At 42.4% G+C, this 18,870-nt stretch overlaps 1 protein-coding gene and 1 long non-coding RNA gene across 11 annotated transcripts in view; one reads left to right on the top strand and one right to left on the bottom strand.

Annotated features, from left to right (window-relative positions):
* Window positions 1–18,870, bottom strand: part of pros (prospero) — a 174,002-nt gene that overhangs the window by 84,928 nt on the left and 70,204 nt on the right. For 8 of the 9 annotated variants that reach the window (XM_066295545.1, XM_066295537.1, XM_066295586.1 and 5 more), the window contains exon 2: window positions 7,281–7,355. The exons of the other annotated variant lie outside the window; for it this stretch is intronic. The gene's annotated coding sequence lies outside the window, so the exon portion shown is untranslated. The remainder of the gene's footprint in view (window positions 1–7,280; window positions 7,356–18,870) is intronic. 9 annotated transcript variants of the gene reach the window in all.
* Window positions 1–18,870, top strand: part of LOC136346526 (uncharacterized) — a 159,838-nt gene that overhangs the window by 92,815 nt on the left and 48,153 nt on the right. The gene's annotated exons all lie outside the window — the stretch shown is intronic.

Here is an 18,870-nt window from a genome sequence, read left to right as displayed (position 1 = left end):
GCGTGTCGTTAAAGTGATTTTTTAGTGTCCACTAAGGACACAGTACGCGTAGTTCTTATCGGAGTGTCCGTCCGATCAGATTGGGAGCTCGGTAAGAAACTTCGATAAAGGTCCTTATTGCTGGGTCACATCGCGTGCATCAAACCAACGAATGCGTTCCCGTCCCATGTCCGGCTGCAGAAATCGCCCACGCGAGAGGCCTCTTTGGCTCGGGACACAATGAATAAAGTAAGGAAACAGCGCGTGCGAAAAATGAATGTGAAACGTATGGAAAAACAACGACCTCGCTAATGTTCAAAACAAACTACAATTTAATAATTATGAGTGGCAATTCACGGCCTAATAAACCCATTAAATTTTAATAATTCAATAAATTAAATGCAGAATTTAATTCAAAAATATAGCGCAATCACGTGTTACGATAAGTTTTTCAGAGTTGCGGTAGGTCGAGGTCGATCCGTTCGTTTCCCTCTCGTTTTGTCCTTCTTTCTGCGGTTTTTCCGATTTATGGCTCGCATAAAGCGTTTTTAAAAGCGGACGTTTTTAAGGGTCAAACGACCGTTCACGAGGTCGAACTTTTCCTATTCGGCGTGCACATAAGACGACCTCGGACCGAAATAATAAACATGCAGATTTGAGAGAGCAACATGCAAATTCTCATAAAATTTGTCCCGGTACTTCGGACGCCATACATCAAAACTGATAGAACTAGCCAAATCTAATTTTCCTGATGTTGTGTGCGGTATGCAAATACGACCACGTCCCAAGGCATCAAGTTGGTATCTAGTTTTAAAATTTCAACTGACGTTGCCGAACAACACACACACATAGACAGACACACACACACAAACACACACACATACTCTTCCGAAAGTCGATACCGACACTCCATTTTCTATTGGTGAAATTATGTGCTCACGTGACCCGGAAATTTTGCCATAGCTGAAGCACACGCCTGAAAACTCCTCTTAGGTTGGGGAGTGTCGCAATTTATTCTCCAAGGATTTTGAGGGAGTTTCACTTTGGCTTAATTTATCCTGCAAGTTGACTTTATCAAGAGACTGATTTAAAATGCACAACCGCCTATGCCGCTGGGTTGGCCGCAGGCGGAAACAATGAAACTGGCTAGAGCCAATTTATTTCGTCGTGTTCTAAACCATTAAATTAATTTTGAAACATTTGATCGAGGATTTATATTTTGTATTGTTTACATTCGTTTATGCTTTGTTGATTTTATTGGCGAGCCAATATCCCGCTTAATTTTTTTCGTTTTGTTGCGAAAGTAGCTGAACGTATTTGCGAATTACTAATGCCGGCTGCGAATACATATTCGGTACTGGCGGTCGGAGGAGCACGCTCCTGCGTCCAGGAACCGGCCACCGAACACCATTGACGTGCAACGACACCATAGTCACTTGCGTCGCGAGGCCGGAGGCAGCGCTTTCTCGGGCGAGACAACTAAATTCCCGGGCGATCGGCACGCGAGTCCCGAAGGCTTGGAGAGCCCTGTTCAACGCACCTTCGGCGCCCGACGATTTCATCTGATTTATATATATATATATTTTTTTTTAATTTGATGCTTCATTTCGACAAATTAGCAACCGCAACGCGCCTCACGTGAGAGCGGAAATGAAGCAACAATGACTGGGAACAACATAATAAAAATAATGGAAGCTGTGCCGATATCTTATTAGGCCGACATTCCTGTTTTCCGCGCAATTTTGCTTTCAGGCAAACAAATTCGATGAATACTTTCTGGCCAGTCAAAAACAAATATTTTTACAGGGATTTTGTCGACAAAAAATATTTCGAATTTTCCCTATGTTGCCCACCGCAGCAGGGAATGCGAGAAAAATGAAAATTTTCAGTTTCCCTAAAGCGCCCTTTCCGAAATTTCGCGACTCCAACTGCGGCACCCAGGACCGACGGACGGTCCACGGGTCGCTCCATTGAATCGGAAAACGACAGCTAAAAAAATGTTGCAAATTTCCCCGGGAACCTGCGAGGCGGAGGAGTCAGCTGCCGGCGCCAGTTCGAAACTTTAATCTCTGATATCTCGGGAACCCGTGGAGCCTCGGGAGGTCGGCCGAATCAATCGCCTCGAGATCTCCGTAAGCGGTCAAAAATGAACGCCTTTCGGCTTCTGAGCTACGGGGTCAAGCCAGTTCTTACTTTCGTCTCGTGCACGCACGATCGTTTTAACTTTTACGGGAAGAGAGGCGCGGAAAACCAAAAAAAAAGTTTTTCGTCCGGCTTTGTCCTGAAGTAGGCCCATTAAACAACAAGACACGGTGTCAATAGGAGCAGGTGGTTAATCTGTCGGTCGGCTCATAATGAAGTGTTAATAAGCTGGCGCCTAATCTATAAACCTCAACGGTAACTGTTGTTAGCTAGGCCGAGACAGCCCCGGTGTTAATTGTGCCACACCACTGTTTGATCGTCAAAGAGACAAAGCTAGTTATTGTCTGCGTTAATATCCGGAAGCAAAATTGAACCCTTAAGAGTGAGACTTCAATTTCACCAACGGTCCTGTTGCGGGACATTAACAATAATGAATAATTCCCCAATTGATGGTATAGAAGTTGTTTAACAATGCAGGACAGAAACAAATTATCCTTTGTCCATTCCTATCGACAAGCTACAACGAATCGAAACAGAATACGCATATCATCCAATATTAAAAGCACTAACCGTTTGACAAAACATCGGTAGTAGATTACAAGTTGCCGGGCCCACAGCCAATTTTCCTGCAGCTTGCTGGTAAGTTTAACTATTGAAATGGATTAAAAATTCAACATGGCGGAACGCCACGTAAAGAACACGCTGTAAACTATACAAAATACATGTGAATTAAATGTAATGTTTTAGGGTTTAATATTTCTAGTTTATTGATGGGAGCTGAAAGGTACAAGGTTTCGACATCATGCTGACCAAAATTGAGCACCCAGTTAAAATAGGAATTATTTCGGTTACCACTAAATGGACTGAATAATTAGGTAAGAGACTAAAAACGGCAGGAGTGTCCTGGTAGCTTTGGGCATCGGAATCGCTCAATTGGTTGATTATTTACTTCATTTTCATATCGAATTCGGCATGAATCAATTCTCCTTGATGCAAAAGCATGAAGTTTTTGGATTCTAGAATCGCCCAAACGCCTTACGGTCGTTTTTGCCGCGTTCCGATTAAAGTCGATGGAAACAAAATTGGATGAGGTGACTCCTTGTGGGCACGACTTCAAACTCTACAGAAAAGTGGACTGCGGCAGTTCGGCGAATGGCAATACCGGGAAGTTACTCCCAACACATCACCGTGAAGGTGCCTTAATATCGACTACTTTCGATAATCGAACGATCTTTCCGCGCGATGTCGCAGGGGTCCCAGACTACGTTCATCCGTGCAGTTCGACGCATTCGCCTGAGGCGGGAAGGAAAAGAGGAATTTAAGGTTTCTTCACAAAAATTCTCGATCAATCAGAGTCCCATGAAACGTCGCATCGGAGTTCTTGCCCTGCACAAACCAGCCTTCATTGATTTTGAAAACACGCGCTTGAATCATGATTTTTCGCAGCAAAATGACTGCCCAATTTATCGATTAAAAAATTACCCACACCGAAACGTGCCCAGCACGCCACTGACCAATCTTTTCGGAAATTCCAATGCCGTATTCATAATGCCGGCAGTGTTTGGTTACAAGGCATTACACTCTCCTGGTCATCTACAATACAAAATTTACATGTTTTTTACCGAATTATCACCCATAATTTCCGTTCTGCATGGGCTGCGAAATGCCGCGGGGGCTCATGCGAAAGAGAAATATTTGGGCTTTCTCGTGATGTCCGCGCGAAGTAGATCCCATGAGGAGCAGTGTGGCATAGAAAATTCGCAGCATGTACGTACATTTCCGAAAATTTGGTTAAAATTTCGATTTAGTGAGGCATCTCGGCAGATCGCGAATATCGAACAATCGGGAGGGAACGCGGACAATCGAGACACCTCGGGGGCCTTCATTGTGCCCAGTTGGGGAAAAAAGAAAATTGTTTGCTCTTGTCCGGCTCGCTCTTCTAATCGAAAAAAAGCTCCATTAGTTGGCACGCATCGGCCGTTTTGCATGGCGGCACTGAAAAGGATTGATCTGAGCTATCTTCCTGCACCGAAAGCAATAAGTAATGGAAACTGAAAATCTGCAAGTGGAGATAATCTCGTGAACTTGACTGTCCACTCGCACTGTCAATTTCCGTCCGAACGACGGTGTTCCTACTTTTCTCTATGAATCGATGAAAAAATCCACAAACTGCGTGTAAATCACTTTACACCCGAGTCGAGGAAGAAAGTAGTAATTTTTGTCATTTGCTTTGTCCGAGGAAATTTAGACACATCGGGTGAGTCATTTTCCCTAACGAGTGGTGTTTTGCAAGACGAGGGGCCCTGCAAGATGACACGAGTTTCGCAAAACGGCGTCTTGTAATTAATGTAATTTCTTCCCTATTTTTGCCGCACGATGGAGCAAGCAGAAGGAGAAGGTAGAGATTTGGGCTTGGGCAACATGCTGCTTCGCAGCTGCAGTGCCGCAGCACCCACTAGTGCCGGTACTATAATGTACTAACTGAGCTGCGAAAGGAAACGCGTATTATGCGTTCATTTTGTAACCAGTTGCAGAATGGTAGTGCCCGTTTCAATTTCGAAAAATTGTCATTTTATTTTCCAAAATTAGAATAGCGACAATAATTCACAAATATACATATATCGCTGCTCGATTTGATGGCAGTAACGCAACAGTGCGAAAAGTAATTTTAGCAAGTTTGCCTGGTACGATCGAAAGAATACGACAAAGCTGTGAAATATGTGTTTTGTTCACGAGATAGTGGCAAAAATAGATCGAAATTGAATGTGGTCAAAGCGCGTAATTTTCAGCGCGAAGACTCCGTAAATATCCGGACTGACCACCGGATGGACTTTAAAGGGGGACAAGGAAGCTGCGCCCAAGTAAAAGGGTGCAGACCCCATGTGAACCTGTATATACTAGCTCGTCATTCTTTTCTCCTATAATGCAAAGTTGTGATATTAGAATTTCAAACTAATAGAATAATTTAGCATTAATCTCGGGAGACGCTTTAGAGGGCAAAGTTCATGAGAAACTCTTTCACGATTTTCCTGAGCGAGGGCTCATTTTGCCTCTACACAACGACGATGTTTCCAGAGAAATGACGAAACAGCACTAAAACTTTATGAATTATGTTTATAGGCAGCAGCAGTAATGGCCCAAAGTTTCCCTATACCCACGTATATGTGTATAATATAAAAGCCCAGTTCCCTGATGTGAAACTTATTAAACTCGATTCGTATGGCGTCTGAATGCTGCCAGTGCAAAAGTGTTTATGTATTCGGGCGTGAATGCGCTTTAATAGAACCGAACATGCTTTATTTGAATAAAACATCTGAGGAATACGGAATTTCGAATGCTTGGCTGAAGAGCGCCCTCGCAAATTTGACCCTTGATGGTTCATTTTATGACCGAAAAGCCCTGACAGTGAGGAGATATTAATTCTTGTTTCAAGCTGCGTGGAAATTTTCGTCGGAAAGACAACGCCGTGTTTCCAATTTGAGAGACACGGAAAAAGCCAAACACTAACGAATACCAGGTAAATTATCAACGAAACGTGTACAAACGGGTTGGCACGTTTAGGCACAAAGCGACTCGATTATATAGGGTGACTCAGAAAGCAAGGGACGCAAAACAGGTGCGCGTGGGGGACTCGAGAAAAGAGCATTTTTTCGTACGAAGGTTAATAACTGATATATTGCTATCAGGAAATGTCTCGAAAAATACCAAAACATCCACTGAAATAGAGGGTGTTTTTACTTAGATTTCCATTAAGAGATTTTCTGTCGCCAGCGACCGTAGGCCTGGAAAAAAATTCTTGAATCTCATGAAAAATCGATTTGCTTTTAAGTCGTTTAACGTGCGGGTTCTGCTTTCACTGAGTCATGAATCACCCTCGGTAGAAACCGCCCTGCGCCACTTGGTTCGTGCAGAGTTCAAAAATGACCATTAGCGGAAATGCTATTGCCAGAAACGGCTTCGCCGAGTCCCGGATCCTTAGAAAACAGAAACATTTTCTTTCATGAGGTGACGCTCATGCATCATGTTTATTCAATCAGATTACTTGCCTCGTCCCAAGAATGAAAGCAGTTCTCATGATCTCATCCCGAGAAATCCCCCAAATTAATGCAAAATCCCCATCCAACATCGAAGACTACAAAAACCGATCATCTCCATATAAAAAGAATGATAAATCAACCTGTGCGTATTCACACGGGGTAGCCGGTTTACCGTTTTGTCTTCGGTCCACTTCCCCATCCCTTGAGGTCAACACCTGGTCATCTCAGGGGAAGACGACAACTGCTATGATTGTACGTCGTATAGAGAGAGATGGATAGGATGTTTAAGTGTCTTTACAAGAAAAAAATGGGAATAGTGAGCAGTAGGATATCTTGGGACTATTTTGATTCGGTCAGTATTTGGGCAGGTTCTGTGGAGAGAGGACCACGTGATCGCGAGTTCTGTGAGTTAATTTTTTTTGCCGAGGGATTCTGTCATCGTTGGGTAAGTCCTTCATGCTTCAACATTGTGCAACGAGCAGGGAGGTTTGCCATTTTAACGCGAACGGGGCGATTCGGGGTATGAGCCCCGGGAAAGTGCCGTAGAACTTGACGAGCGTAAAAACCGAATCACACAAGTGTTGCGTACCACGACTTCCCTGCAAAGAATAACAAAGTTCTTTGCGACTGCAAAAATGTAAAAATGCCCGGAACCGAGTGAAAAGTGCACTTTACAAATGATTTACTGTTCGCATCAGTTTGCCACCACCGATATTTAGGTTAGTTCGGGTTAATTTAGGTTCGTTTCGGGTCAGTTTAAGCTAGTACTTCTCGTTTCTACCTTGCATCGATGTATATTTTCAAGAAAACGGGCGGAAAAATAACACCCTCACGTGTTTAATTGACACTGTCGGTAAAAAAATGGATGCGGTAAACTAGCTTTGCCAAACGCCCATAAAAAATATTAACTTTTAAGAAGAATGTGTTCAAGAGATAAACATACACACATACACACTCGCGCACACACACATACACACATAGTGTTGCAGTATTGTTGCATGAATTGCACTATGAGCGGTAGTCGGGCCAATATGGGAAACTAATGTGCTAATTGAGCATTTGCGGACATAATAGACAGGCAATTTCCGACTGTTACCTATTAGCAAATTAAATTGTCCGTACCTGGAATGGTCTGAATATTTGAAACGCCTTTCCTTCGAAGTTGTTAAGGTTAATTGCCTCCGGGGAAACGTCACCCTGCAAGATGATAATGAAAATCTTAATTACAGGACATATTGTAAAAAGGCTGTATGAATTAGAAACGTGAAATTGTTTGTCTACCCAGAACGCACATACAGGACGAGGCAAAACGTGATAATTTTGAAATCGTTCGCGTTTGCGCAGAAACAGATATAGCATATATGACGTAAGTGATCAGATTACAAAATGAAAATTTGCAAACAAATCTGCTTTGCAGTCATTCGACTGATTGCAATTGATTATTACAGACAGATAGAGGAGGAAATTGAGCATGAATAACCACAAAATAAAGCAAACAATTGAAGAAAGTGAGTAAAGGAGAAGAATTGGTTTTAAAATTGTAGTTAAACTTGTCATATGGAATAAATGAATAAAAAGAGTTATCCATCTTTGGAAAAAGAGACTGTAAATACATTTTTTGTAGCCACACGGCTGCGGCAAGTGGGCTACGAAAAAAGTTTTAAAAAACAGGATAGAAATTATTATAAAAGAAAGAAAAGTTGCAATTAGGGGAAAAAGTGAGTAAAAATAAAACTTTTTTACTTCTTTCATATTCGTTCCATCCAAACTTTTTCACCCTCTTTTCTATAATAATTGTTAGAGCAAGGACACAGAAAGTAATTTAATAATCACTCTATTAAAAAATGTGCAAGTTTTTTAATAATTTATTCCCCATGTTAACTTTGGCTCACATTTCACAACCAAATCTAATTTTTTTTACTTAATTTATTCGATTTTCTGCTTTATTTTGTCGCTATTTATGGTCAATTTCGATTTTCATCTATCTGCAATAATGAATTACAATCCGCGAAATGATCGTAATGCAGGTTTCCTTGTAAATTTCCAATTTGTAATTTTGTTAATTCTGTGTAAACGCCAAAAATCCCGAACTTAAGCACGTCTCGCAGAAAATAAATCCTCCATTTCAGGCAGTAATTTTTTGAAATAGTGCTCAGACAAGTGTCCATTCGCATTTGAACGATCATCGTTAAGAGAAAAAATGAAACACGGGGTGCACTAAAACTTAAATATGACTTGCAAGTTTACTTTTTCATATCGAACGTCCCTGTTGTCTATTTCATATTGAGAATCTACGGCAAATTCTAGATATATCCGATAACGTGCATCATTTTTCATCCGAAGTGTTTCTGCAAAAATGGACCCAAAAAAATCGTTCATTTGTGGAATAATTGTTTTAGCGCAAAATAAACAGGCCATCAAAACAGTAAAAAATGGTTTATATCAGATGTGGAAAAAGGCCCTCCATTTTGCTTCCATGCTTGGTGAGAATTTAGCGTATTTCAAAATAAAAATTCTTCACTAAGTGGTTTCTTAGTATAGTTCTTTTTTACCTAGTTATAATCGAAAAAATTTAAAAAAATGTGTGGAACTTAGTGTGGATTCACAATATGAAATGAAAAATTGGACTATTTACTTGAAAAATAAACTTGAATATCCGGTCTAACTTTTTGCACACCCTGTAACGTTCATCATTTTAAAAAATTACTTAACGAATCGTGGATGAAGTATTCCATATTTTTGGCGGCCGCGTATATGCAGGTTTGTGCTTTAATATGGAATATATCAAACATCTTCAGAATAAAACTTTTTTTCTCCTTCGTTTGAAGCATCTTTCGCCCAGAACGGTGAGTTAATTCTCGAATTGAAACTTTGAAATGAATTTTGGATGTTTCGAATTATTTGTTATTTGCCCAGCTTGGAAGGAAGTTCTTCCAGTGTAACGTCACGATTTTTGAAAATGATATCGCGTTAAAATTTCTGATATTTCCAACTATTTACAAGGAGAAATCGTTACAACTTCTCCTTGTTGGACGCGACCGAAAGACAATAATTTAATATTTTGAATTCTTATCGGATTCGAAATTGCCTGGAATTAAGGTTGAAAGCATCGTAACTGGGATTTGCTCAGATTACTTCTCAGGAGATTATTAATACATGTACTATCATAACGTAAACGTAAATCATAAGTAACGTGACGCGAAGTAAAATTTGTGAACGAAGTGCCTCGAACTCAAATTTGGAGTGTGACGCGAATTGAATTTGCCACGTTAGTCTACAGACATGAACTAGTTCGTTTTCGGTCTAATAACTAAGTGAGATGATCAAACTAAGGGTAGGATAAGTAAGCCGAAATGAAATAAAAAAATATTAATAGAAATGTCGTGAAAATACCGAAAAAACAGCAAAATAACAGAAACGTGCATGGACGCCTGAAGCGCTTGGGGACGACATTTTGTTAATTTTCTGAGAGGTAGTCTGGAAAGATGTAGAAACTTCCTCTTTGTTTATTCTTATCTTTATTTATTTTTCGTTGCTTTATTTGTTCTTCCTCGTCTGCATTGATTCTCCCGTTAAATTATCGTAAAGAAACAACAGATATCGATTTCGACAGAAGTGAACGTCAAGTCTAGTTATACGTCGATTTAACGTAAGCAGCGTTCACGCGGAGCGACGCGTTCGCTATCTCTGCGCACCCAGCTGGAAACACTTTACCGACGACACTCAAAGAAACAATCAGAACTGAGGCGGAAAGGCCCATCGGTGGTCTTCAATGTCCTGAGGCCGCGGAACGACCCTCAAGAAACTGCAGTAAAACGTTTAATCCGCCCCTGCAGAATGTTTGTTGTCGCCGCCACTCTCTCTTTGCTCTTAAAAGCACAAACTCCCTAAAAATAAAGTGCGTATATAAAAAAAAAGAGAAAACAACCCCCATTTCATTCATTTTAGTTTTATTTTGTGCATCTGGCGCAGAGGCTCCCTCGATGGTGAAACAAGCAGGAGACGCAACCTTCGACGCGAACATTGCTCCGCAACAAGGCAACGCGGCCGGCCAGAAAGAATAGGCAACACCGGAGCCGAAAAGAGATCGCCCGAAAGTAAGAGTCGAGAAGTCGATGTAGTAGAGGCGAGCGAGAGAGTAAGGCAGAAAAAGAGATAAAACTCCATGCATGCGCGGCATTCAGTCCCTCCCTTTCTGCGAGATCGATTTCGGCCGAGCAAAATGGCTCCAGGATCCCAAACCCAACTGTAAAATCACTAAGGTTGGCTCCGGCGCAGTTTTACGCAGCAAACTCGGCTCTATCGACGTGTTTTTAGAGTCGACGCACCCGTTGAAAAATCGCACCCGAAAACCGCTAGAGCGCACATTCGTTTGACCGGCCCTTTGGGGCCCGTGCATTTTTCTATTCAAATAGACCTTAACGCCGCCGGCTTTTAGGGGTAGGGGCGCCTCTGGTGGCCCGCACACAAAAACTATCTCTCAAAGCCGAACATCGCCGAAAAATATATGTACTTTGACATAAATTAATGTGCGTTGCGTAAATTCAACTATTCGACGGTAATTTTACATGAACGCCGAGATTAGGGGGCCTAATTAGGCCTTTGGACTAATGACGAGACTTGTTCGGCTCTGATTAGGTTTTGGGAGGCCTCGTGACGATAGATATTGGGCATTATTTTCAAACTGACGTCGTTTTTTAAACTCGCCCATTTGATGAGGACCTTTTCGTTAGATCCGTATTATTATATTGGCCTCCATTCCCCCCACTCCGTCCTTCACTCTCCTTTCGGCTTACCTTGGGATGTGGAAAAATCTATCGAAATCACTTAGCATGTGGTAATTGTAGAATTCTCTCGTTCGTCCATTCGTCGTTCTTGGTCAAGATCGAACAGAGAAGAAACACTTGTTTCGCGTTCGGGCCTCGCTGCTCGTATTCGAGAATAGAACTTTGAGGGCACGAAGACCGCAAGTGAAAACGAAGTCATTATCGAGACGAAGCAAACGACTTGACTCTTTTTGCCTTGTGTGACGAATGTAGCATTCTCCGTTGACACCCTGTCTTCTTAAAACTGCCGAAATCTGGACGGAGACCTTTCTAATCCCCCTCTTCACTTACACTCTGTAGTAAATCCGAATATGACACACAGACGCAGAGACGCGCACGCATGAGGGTGTCATATCGGGTAATATTTTGCTGAGACCTCAAGAACACCGTGGGGAGTGCTCTATTCAAAATCGAAAAGGCATTCAGTCAGGAATGTCATTCCGCTATAGGCGCACGTCTGACCTGATACTATGACCATAATTTTCCTTGAATATGTCCTTGCAGTTCTTCCGCGTCCTCCCCACGGGCTAAATTTATCACCGTGTGATTTTCACCTTTTTGGATCGTTCAAAGAGTTTTTGGGCGGCTCAAAATATCGAGGCTATCGAAGAAGCCTAAATACCTGAATTCAATTTACCAAACAATTCAGAGACGCTTCTGGATTCAATATTCTTTTCTGAATAGTTTCTCATTGAATTTTCAACGTTCGATAATTTAATTAACGATTTGTTCGTATAATAATCCGAAACTAGAGAAGTGTATCGGTAAATATGTTTTTTTCTTGATTTGGAACCTTTGAAATAGGTGAATTGTTCCTGTTCAATTATTCTGCCTGAGTGTGAACTTCTGAAACGTGTGAATATGTGAACTCCTCCAATACCGTTAAAACATTCTTCTAGATCTTTTAACTCAAGCTTGCCCCAATTTTCAGGTATTTTAAAGTATCTCATAACCTGCCAGCTTAAAATGGACGAGTTCGGGAACACTGCAGGACGTGCAGAAATTTCCTCGAACCCGTGGGAGGACCATGGTCCTCTACTTTCTAACCTTTTCAAAGGCGCCATTTATTCTGGATACATAAGAACAATTTAATTTCCACGATATCGTGGGGCGCTGAGCAATAGCTCAAAATTGAAAGTTTCCAGGAGCGTACTGGGACGGGCAGATTTTAATTTTGTTTACTGTTCCAGGCGAAACTGGATTTATTGGTTTTTAATTTATCTACTTATTGAAGGCAGCGCCGGGCTCCCATAAGAATTATTAAAGCAAATCGTGCGAAACGCGAAAGGTTTGTAAAGATTACGAAGGTGTCTCAGCGACCATAAATAAGTATTTTCTAAAAATGCGGATTCCGTCAAATAACTTAAAAGTGTTCTTACGACGCACCAAAACTCCGTAAGGTTCCGAACAACTAAATCAAATTGGTTAAGGTCGATCAGAACCATCGGCCCCCGCTTGCGTTGGAATACACTTGTACCGCATGATAATTTAATGCCACACATTGAAATTCGTGAGTTTTCAAATGAGTAATCCAGAGATCAAAAATTAACATTGCTGAAAATTATAGAAATAGAATAAATTGCATTGATCCGCGTACACTACAGCCTCGAAGCACTACTTTCCCCACACAATATAATTATTTTTATATTTCGCTCTGACGTAGGTATATGTGGCATTTGACTGTAAATTAATAACACTCAAAAGCTTTTGATTTCCTTCGTCGAATTCCATTCGATTAAAGCAAATTGGCCTTTCATAAAGAGAGCACGAATAGCAGAAAATTAATTCATTTGCCTCCATTCCGCCTTATCAATACTCACTCCGACTCTCTGTCGTCTTTCGGCCTATAATCTAATACCAATTATCCGTGTTCCAATGAACCCATATTATGCAAAAAGATGGCGGATTTTAGTAAACAAACAGTGGCGTAGTGTGGACCTTACGTTTTAATGATGAAACACTACTGCCCCTGGGGGCATAGCACTCGGCGATTTTTCGTGTGTTTGCACTTCTTGACATACATTTGAAAAGGTAATGTTATCAGAGCGATTTGCTAGGTGAGCAGGGTTTGGTACCCGAGCCCTTTCTAATTCCGTACTAGGAAAACAGTCGACAAAAATTTCATAGATCGTTAATTTAAAAATTCCTGTAACTCTGAAAATTGGGCAAAAATTTCAAAGTCCCTCTGGAGGTATTATCCAGGCCCCACATTCCTACTAATAATAGAGACAAAGCTGGACATTGATGTTCTTTTTTACATTTCGCGTTCCATGTTACCATAAATTCGGCCGCCAACATTGTATAGTATTATTGATGTGTTAACACTTAGCTCGTCCCGTGAGAAATGGCTTTTTTTTTATACACGCAACGTTGGCTGGCTGCCGAAATTGATTATTGAGTGCGATTGCCGTTTATCTGAACCGAAATGACCAATTAGAGTGTCTAGTTTTGCATCACAAATCTTCTTCTATTACATGCTGAAAAATGAATCAAATCATTCTACTGGATTTGCATGCTAAGCGCAACTCTGGAGAGCTTTCGCGGAAGTGCGAACTCTCGAGGGAGTGGATACAACCATAGCCTTAAATCTGGAAAAATGTCAAGGTCGCTCATGAGAGCTCTGCCCGTGGATTTCAACCCACGGAAAAGTAGTTCACTGAACTTTTTGCCTCAGCAATTTGCAACACTTTCACTCAATTTCCCTTGGAATAGCAAAAGCGGCACTTCGAAATTAATCAAAAAGTGACTACCTGTACAAAGTTAATCAAGTAACTACACACTATAAACAAGCATTATTAGTCAGTGTGTTTGCCGCTTCATTTCGCAAAACTACCGGCAAAACTGTAATGAGTTTCATCTTTTAAATATTAAAATTTTAATCAGTCCAATACGCCACTGGCTTTTGATCTCGACGTTGTTGTTGCCGCCGTCATATCACCATAAATATCGTCGCTGGCTGGATAATCTGGAAAGAGGACCATGTGTGCTCGAAATGAAAGTTTTTTCGACTGAAATTAGCTCTATTTCCTGTTAGGGTAATACAACATTGAAACTTTAGTGCCCAGCTTCCATGTTTCCTGTCTCCAACCGAAACTATCCAACAAAGCCTCCCTCGACCTCACCTTTCATTCCACATCAAAAGCGCGTTGTTATCCTCTTTGTTTCCCGGTCATTAATATAAAACTGTCCCTCTTGTGCATAGACTTCCATCCCCTCCCTGTACTCCCTGGCCCTTTCTGCTATCTCCCTCGATTTAGAGGCTTTTTATGTAAATTCGATTATATCATCCCTGTTGGTCGCTTTTCAGTTTTGGAGCTTTAAGCTCTTCGTCTTACGTATCTGTGCCTGGTTTAGAGCTGCAGTCTGTGTGAAGTCCAGCCGGAATGCAGGGTGTTAATGTTAATATGCTTGTCGCTATAGGGATGTGCAACTATGTTATACATAGGCTCTAAAGAGCATTATGCGGGGAGTGTAATTAGAAAACAAAACCGAATTGAGAAATATAGAAATCCCCGACAAGGAAAAACGAAGTTGATGGTGGTTGCGCAAAACCGAAACGTCGGATTTGAAATGTGCCGTCGACGCGTTGTGGAAGAGAAAAAATTGCAACGATGAGGTGTCAGTCATCTTCGATTATCTTGCCGAATAAGCTGAAGAAAAAATGCAATTGTTTCTCGACATTTGAGGTACTTCGGACACCTTCTAAAGTCAAAGGAATTCAAGAAAATTTGAAGCGGCACACTTTTCGATTCAGAATTGCGGAGCTTTGCCCTGATTTAACCGACCTCGTCTCGTTTATGGATGCCAAGACCACCGTCGTCAAATTCCAGAAACGAACACCCTGTATATGCAATAATAGCTCCAGGAACGGAAGCTACGAGCCATATGTAACTGGACACCGCAATTCTAATAATAGCAGGAGCGAATGTTAGACATATTTCAGGAGTGCTGCGGTTACTCCTTGCCTTTGCCACTCCCTTGTTCCATAATATGAAACCCGACAACGACAAAGATAGATTGATTAAGCTTTCACTAGCCTTGATTGCCTTCTCATTCTACCGTTTCCGATTTAAATTTATGGGCTCTATGTTTGATAAACGAGCCTACCGCGCAAACAGCAAGTTTTGCGCCTTGCCGCACCGGCAGTTCTCGGGAAATGCTCAAGGGAAGGGCTGTTACTAAGGGCTGATATTGATTAAGAAGGACCCTTTTGCGTCCCCGCTTCTAATAGCTGACAACCCCTTTATTAATGGCGATTCACATAAGACAGTGCCGTCAACTCGAAACTACGCAGGGCCAACGTCACGGCGTCCGAATGTAATCCTGAAATAATGGCAGAGAAATACGTAAAAATGGAGGACAAAGGGCCGTCTGTTCAATATTGAAGCGGTTTGTCTGCAAAACCGATTAAATAATTCGGCTCCTCAATAATGCAGTCTAAAACGAGTGGTGCAGCAACAGCAGCGGTGCAGCAACAGCAGCGGTGCAGCAGCAGCGCATCTGACCCCCGACGCTCACGTCACGACTTTCTGCGTGTACGGCATACAGCCTAATGCTTTCAAAAATCCTCTTTAACAATCCGGAAATATCCAGGGGCGGATTTGGGCGACAATCGTTATGATGCAGTTCTGGTGTCCGATCAAGCCATGTTGAAGGTTCGTGAAGAGAGAAAGGCCTCGCTCTTTCATCGCTGTTTAAATAATATTTTCTTACGCCGGATCGTTCCGGCAACAGTTTGGCATAACCACCGAGGGGTAAATTGGTGATGCCGCCTGCCCTCTAAAGGTCACAGCAACCTTCTTATGGAACAGCTCAAGAGGCAGAAACGGTTTAAAACCTGATGTTCTTTGTATCAAGTCAAGTTCGCCTCGACAGTGGGGCCAGATGCTCGAATCTGTTAACTAGAATGCTCCCTGGAAATGACGTCAAAATGTTTGAATCGACACGCTGTCACCATGAGCATGTCAACAATTACGCGTCATTTTGACGTCGTTCCTGGGTAAGGTTCTACCCTCTAGATTAAAGAATCTGGCACATGGTGTTTCGCCTGCGGCGTAATTCCTTGTTCCTTTAATCTCTAACCCTTCGATGTTTGGCGAAACTTAAACGTTAATTTCGACTCACTTATATTAGTTCAGGTTAGTTCAGGATCGTCCACTTCCTGCGAAATATTCAGGTTTGTACCGAGCTCATAGGAAATTTTCCCGACACTCAATAGGTAACTGCAAGAACGTGTGAGCTGACGGAATAACAATAAAGACATTTTGGTAAATATTCCAACGTCCCTTGGAGGTTTTGGAGGTATTCTGGTTGCCCAGGATCTACGCGCGCGCATTGACAGTAACATCTCCAAAAGCTTCATGAAATTTCCTGTTACTATCCGACCCATCTGCAAACGTTGAAGTTAGTTCCAAAAGAGCCGCTATAAATTATTGAGATGAACTTTCCGAAAATCAGCTAAACTGTTTTACATGATTTAGGGAGGAAAGTACATGCAAAGCTTAGGAAAGCACAGATCCCAGCTTATCATTATAAACTAACTTTGGGGCGTGTCTGTCACATAAATATTTAATCGGAATCCGTCAGAACCTTATGGATCACTTCTTTCAGTCTGGATAAATCTAGGGGGTAGTTCGTTCAAGCTGGATAGTTGCATTTGTTATTTATTGTTTGAATAGTGGAAACCTGGTAACCTTTTAATTTAAATTCGTGACTAATAAAGCAGTCAAACATAATTGATGAAGTGACGCATTAATCGGCGAGTGCAAATGACGGTGGGGCCCACAGGAAAAAAGCGACAGAATTGAATCTTTGTAGTTTAATAACATTTCAAACGTGAACTTGGGAACAGGGCTTTGTTCACCAGAAGTTCCAGTAGGTAAAAATTATAGATCATTTACCCACGATTTATTAGTTACAAACCCTGCATACACTACATGCGTTAATGACGCTTCCTCCTGCACGACCTAAAAGATCTAACATTCACGTCAATCCCATTGAAAGAAGTATTGCAACAAGGAGTATTCAATTCTATTAAAATTCTTGCCCAAATGAGTCTCCATACAATTCCACTGCAAAATTAGCCTTTTGTGTTAGTTTATCCCCCCGCGCCCCTTTCACAGCCCCCGGAATTTAATTAATTAAAATTCTTACCCCCGACAAGGAAAATTTATAATTCATTAAGAAGAAACCGTCGCCCCCTCTTAGCTATAAACCCTTTCGTCCCTCGCGTCTTTCCCCGGACACCGCACGGGTCAAGTTGTGTGGGACAAGGGGGTGGCGGGGGGATAGTGGAGAGAGGGTGTAATCGGGCAGGGAATAAGACCGCAACCACCCTTGCTTGTCCTTTCCTCGACTACCCTTAGAATTTCGTTCGCCCCCCTACCGCCCTCTGCCACCCCCTGATCAATACAGCGAGAGCTCGTTTCTGCAAGAACTTCTCAAGCTTTGCTCGGCCGGGCTAGCAAAACCACTCCTTAATATTACGAAAGACCTTTCGTACGAAATTCAGCTCTATGGCCCGTACGTATAAGGGCGAAGTCTTTGTTTCCGGCAGCGGCAGAGGGAGAATTCTTTTTCGTAGGAAGCCGAGAAAAAGTTGAAGCAGAGTCCGGAAAAAGAATTGCCCCGAGGCGCGAAGCGGAAGCGCCCGATTTGAGCGGGGGAAGTTTTGCGCGCGAGCGAAGATTTTTAAAGCCGGAGAGGTTTTAAAATTGCTTTCGGAGACGGGATTTGTTTGGCACGATTTTTACGCCTGTTGCTGCTTATTTTTGTTACGAGCTGGAAAGTTTTGCGAGAATGGAGAGAGGAGGACGGGGGAGGACGGGGGGAGATTATTTTGAAGGTTCTTTCGCTTTTTCGCGCTTGGTTTTAGCTGATACTCCCTTTCCAGGGTTGTTACGTAACACGCGTAGACACATTACTGCAATCGTATCACTTTTTTTGTATGTTTCGGAAATGGCGAATCGCCTGCAAGTCGAAGAGGGGCGATGCGCCACGTGGTCCCTGGCGGTCGCGTCGGCGGATCATGCAAATACCACGAGAGTCACAGAGCTGAAAATTCTACGTCGTACCGAACTCGGTAGGCGCGCCCGTTCCTCGATCGTATCGGAAGCGAAGATCGACTTGCGCGTCTCAAGTTCGACACCTCGTGCATTTTCGGATTGTCCGTCAAATTCTGACAGATTCCTCTTTCGCACCAAGGGGGCAAAGCTCTCAACTGCTCGGCCCCCGGCTGAGATGCCTCACTGGCACGGCTCGGAGTTTGGAATTTAGACGATGAGACAGATGCAGCTTGTCAAATGTAAGGTGCGACCTGAGATTTGCGCTGGTCAAGGCGAAGGTCAGATAAAGAACGTATGCGGGGAAACGGAAGTGAGAGGAGCGGGCCGCGTATTAAGACAGTCTAGTCCAGCCACATTACCTCGTTAAAGCCAACATATTTTTCTTTGCAAGCTTCGATCGCCGGAACTACGGTGTCTTGCATGATATTGTCCGGCATCTACGCGTACAAAGTACGTACGCACAAGTTTTGGACATTTTTGGCCGATTAAACTCTAGTTTAATCGGCAAAAAATAAAGCCTACCCTAGCAGGCCCCCATGGTCAAGTTATCATAGGTATTGCAAATTTCTCCACAAAATTCAACTTTAGCTACTTCTACGAAATGATCTGATGCCCGCTCGTGGCTCTGTTTGTCTTTTTTCTCCCCCCCCCCCCCCCTCCCAGGCTATACCTGCATGTGCACAAGTTGTTGGACATGGGCAGCATGATGGATGTACGTACTTTGTACGCAGACATGCCTTATGGAGCCGATAAGTAGAAACACGTATCGCCGGGCCAGGCAACATTATGTCTATCGCTATAGCTGAACACTTGGTGTGTTGC

Source organism: Euwallacea fornicatus, chromosome 2 (genome assembly GCF_040115645.1).
Source record: "Euwallacea fornicatus isolate EFF26 chromosome 2, ASM4011564v1, whole genome shotgun sequence".
NCBI classification, from domain to species: Eukaryota; Metazoa; Arthropoda; class Insecta; order Coleoptera; family Curculionidae; genus Euwallacea; species Euwallacea fornicatus.
The sequence above is the reverse complement of the archived record's forward strand: the minus strand, read 5'-3'. Positions and strand labels throughout refer to the sequence as shown.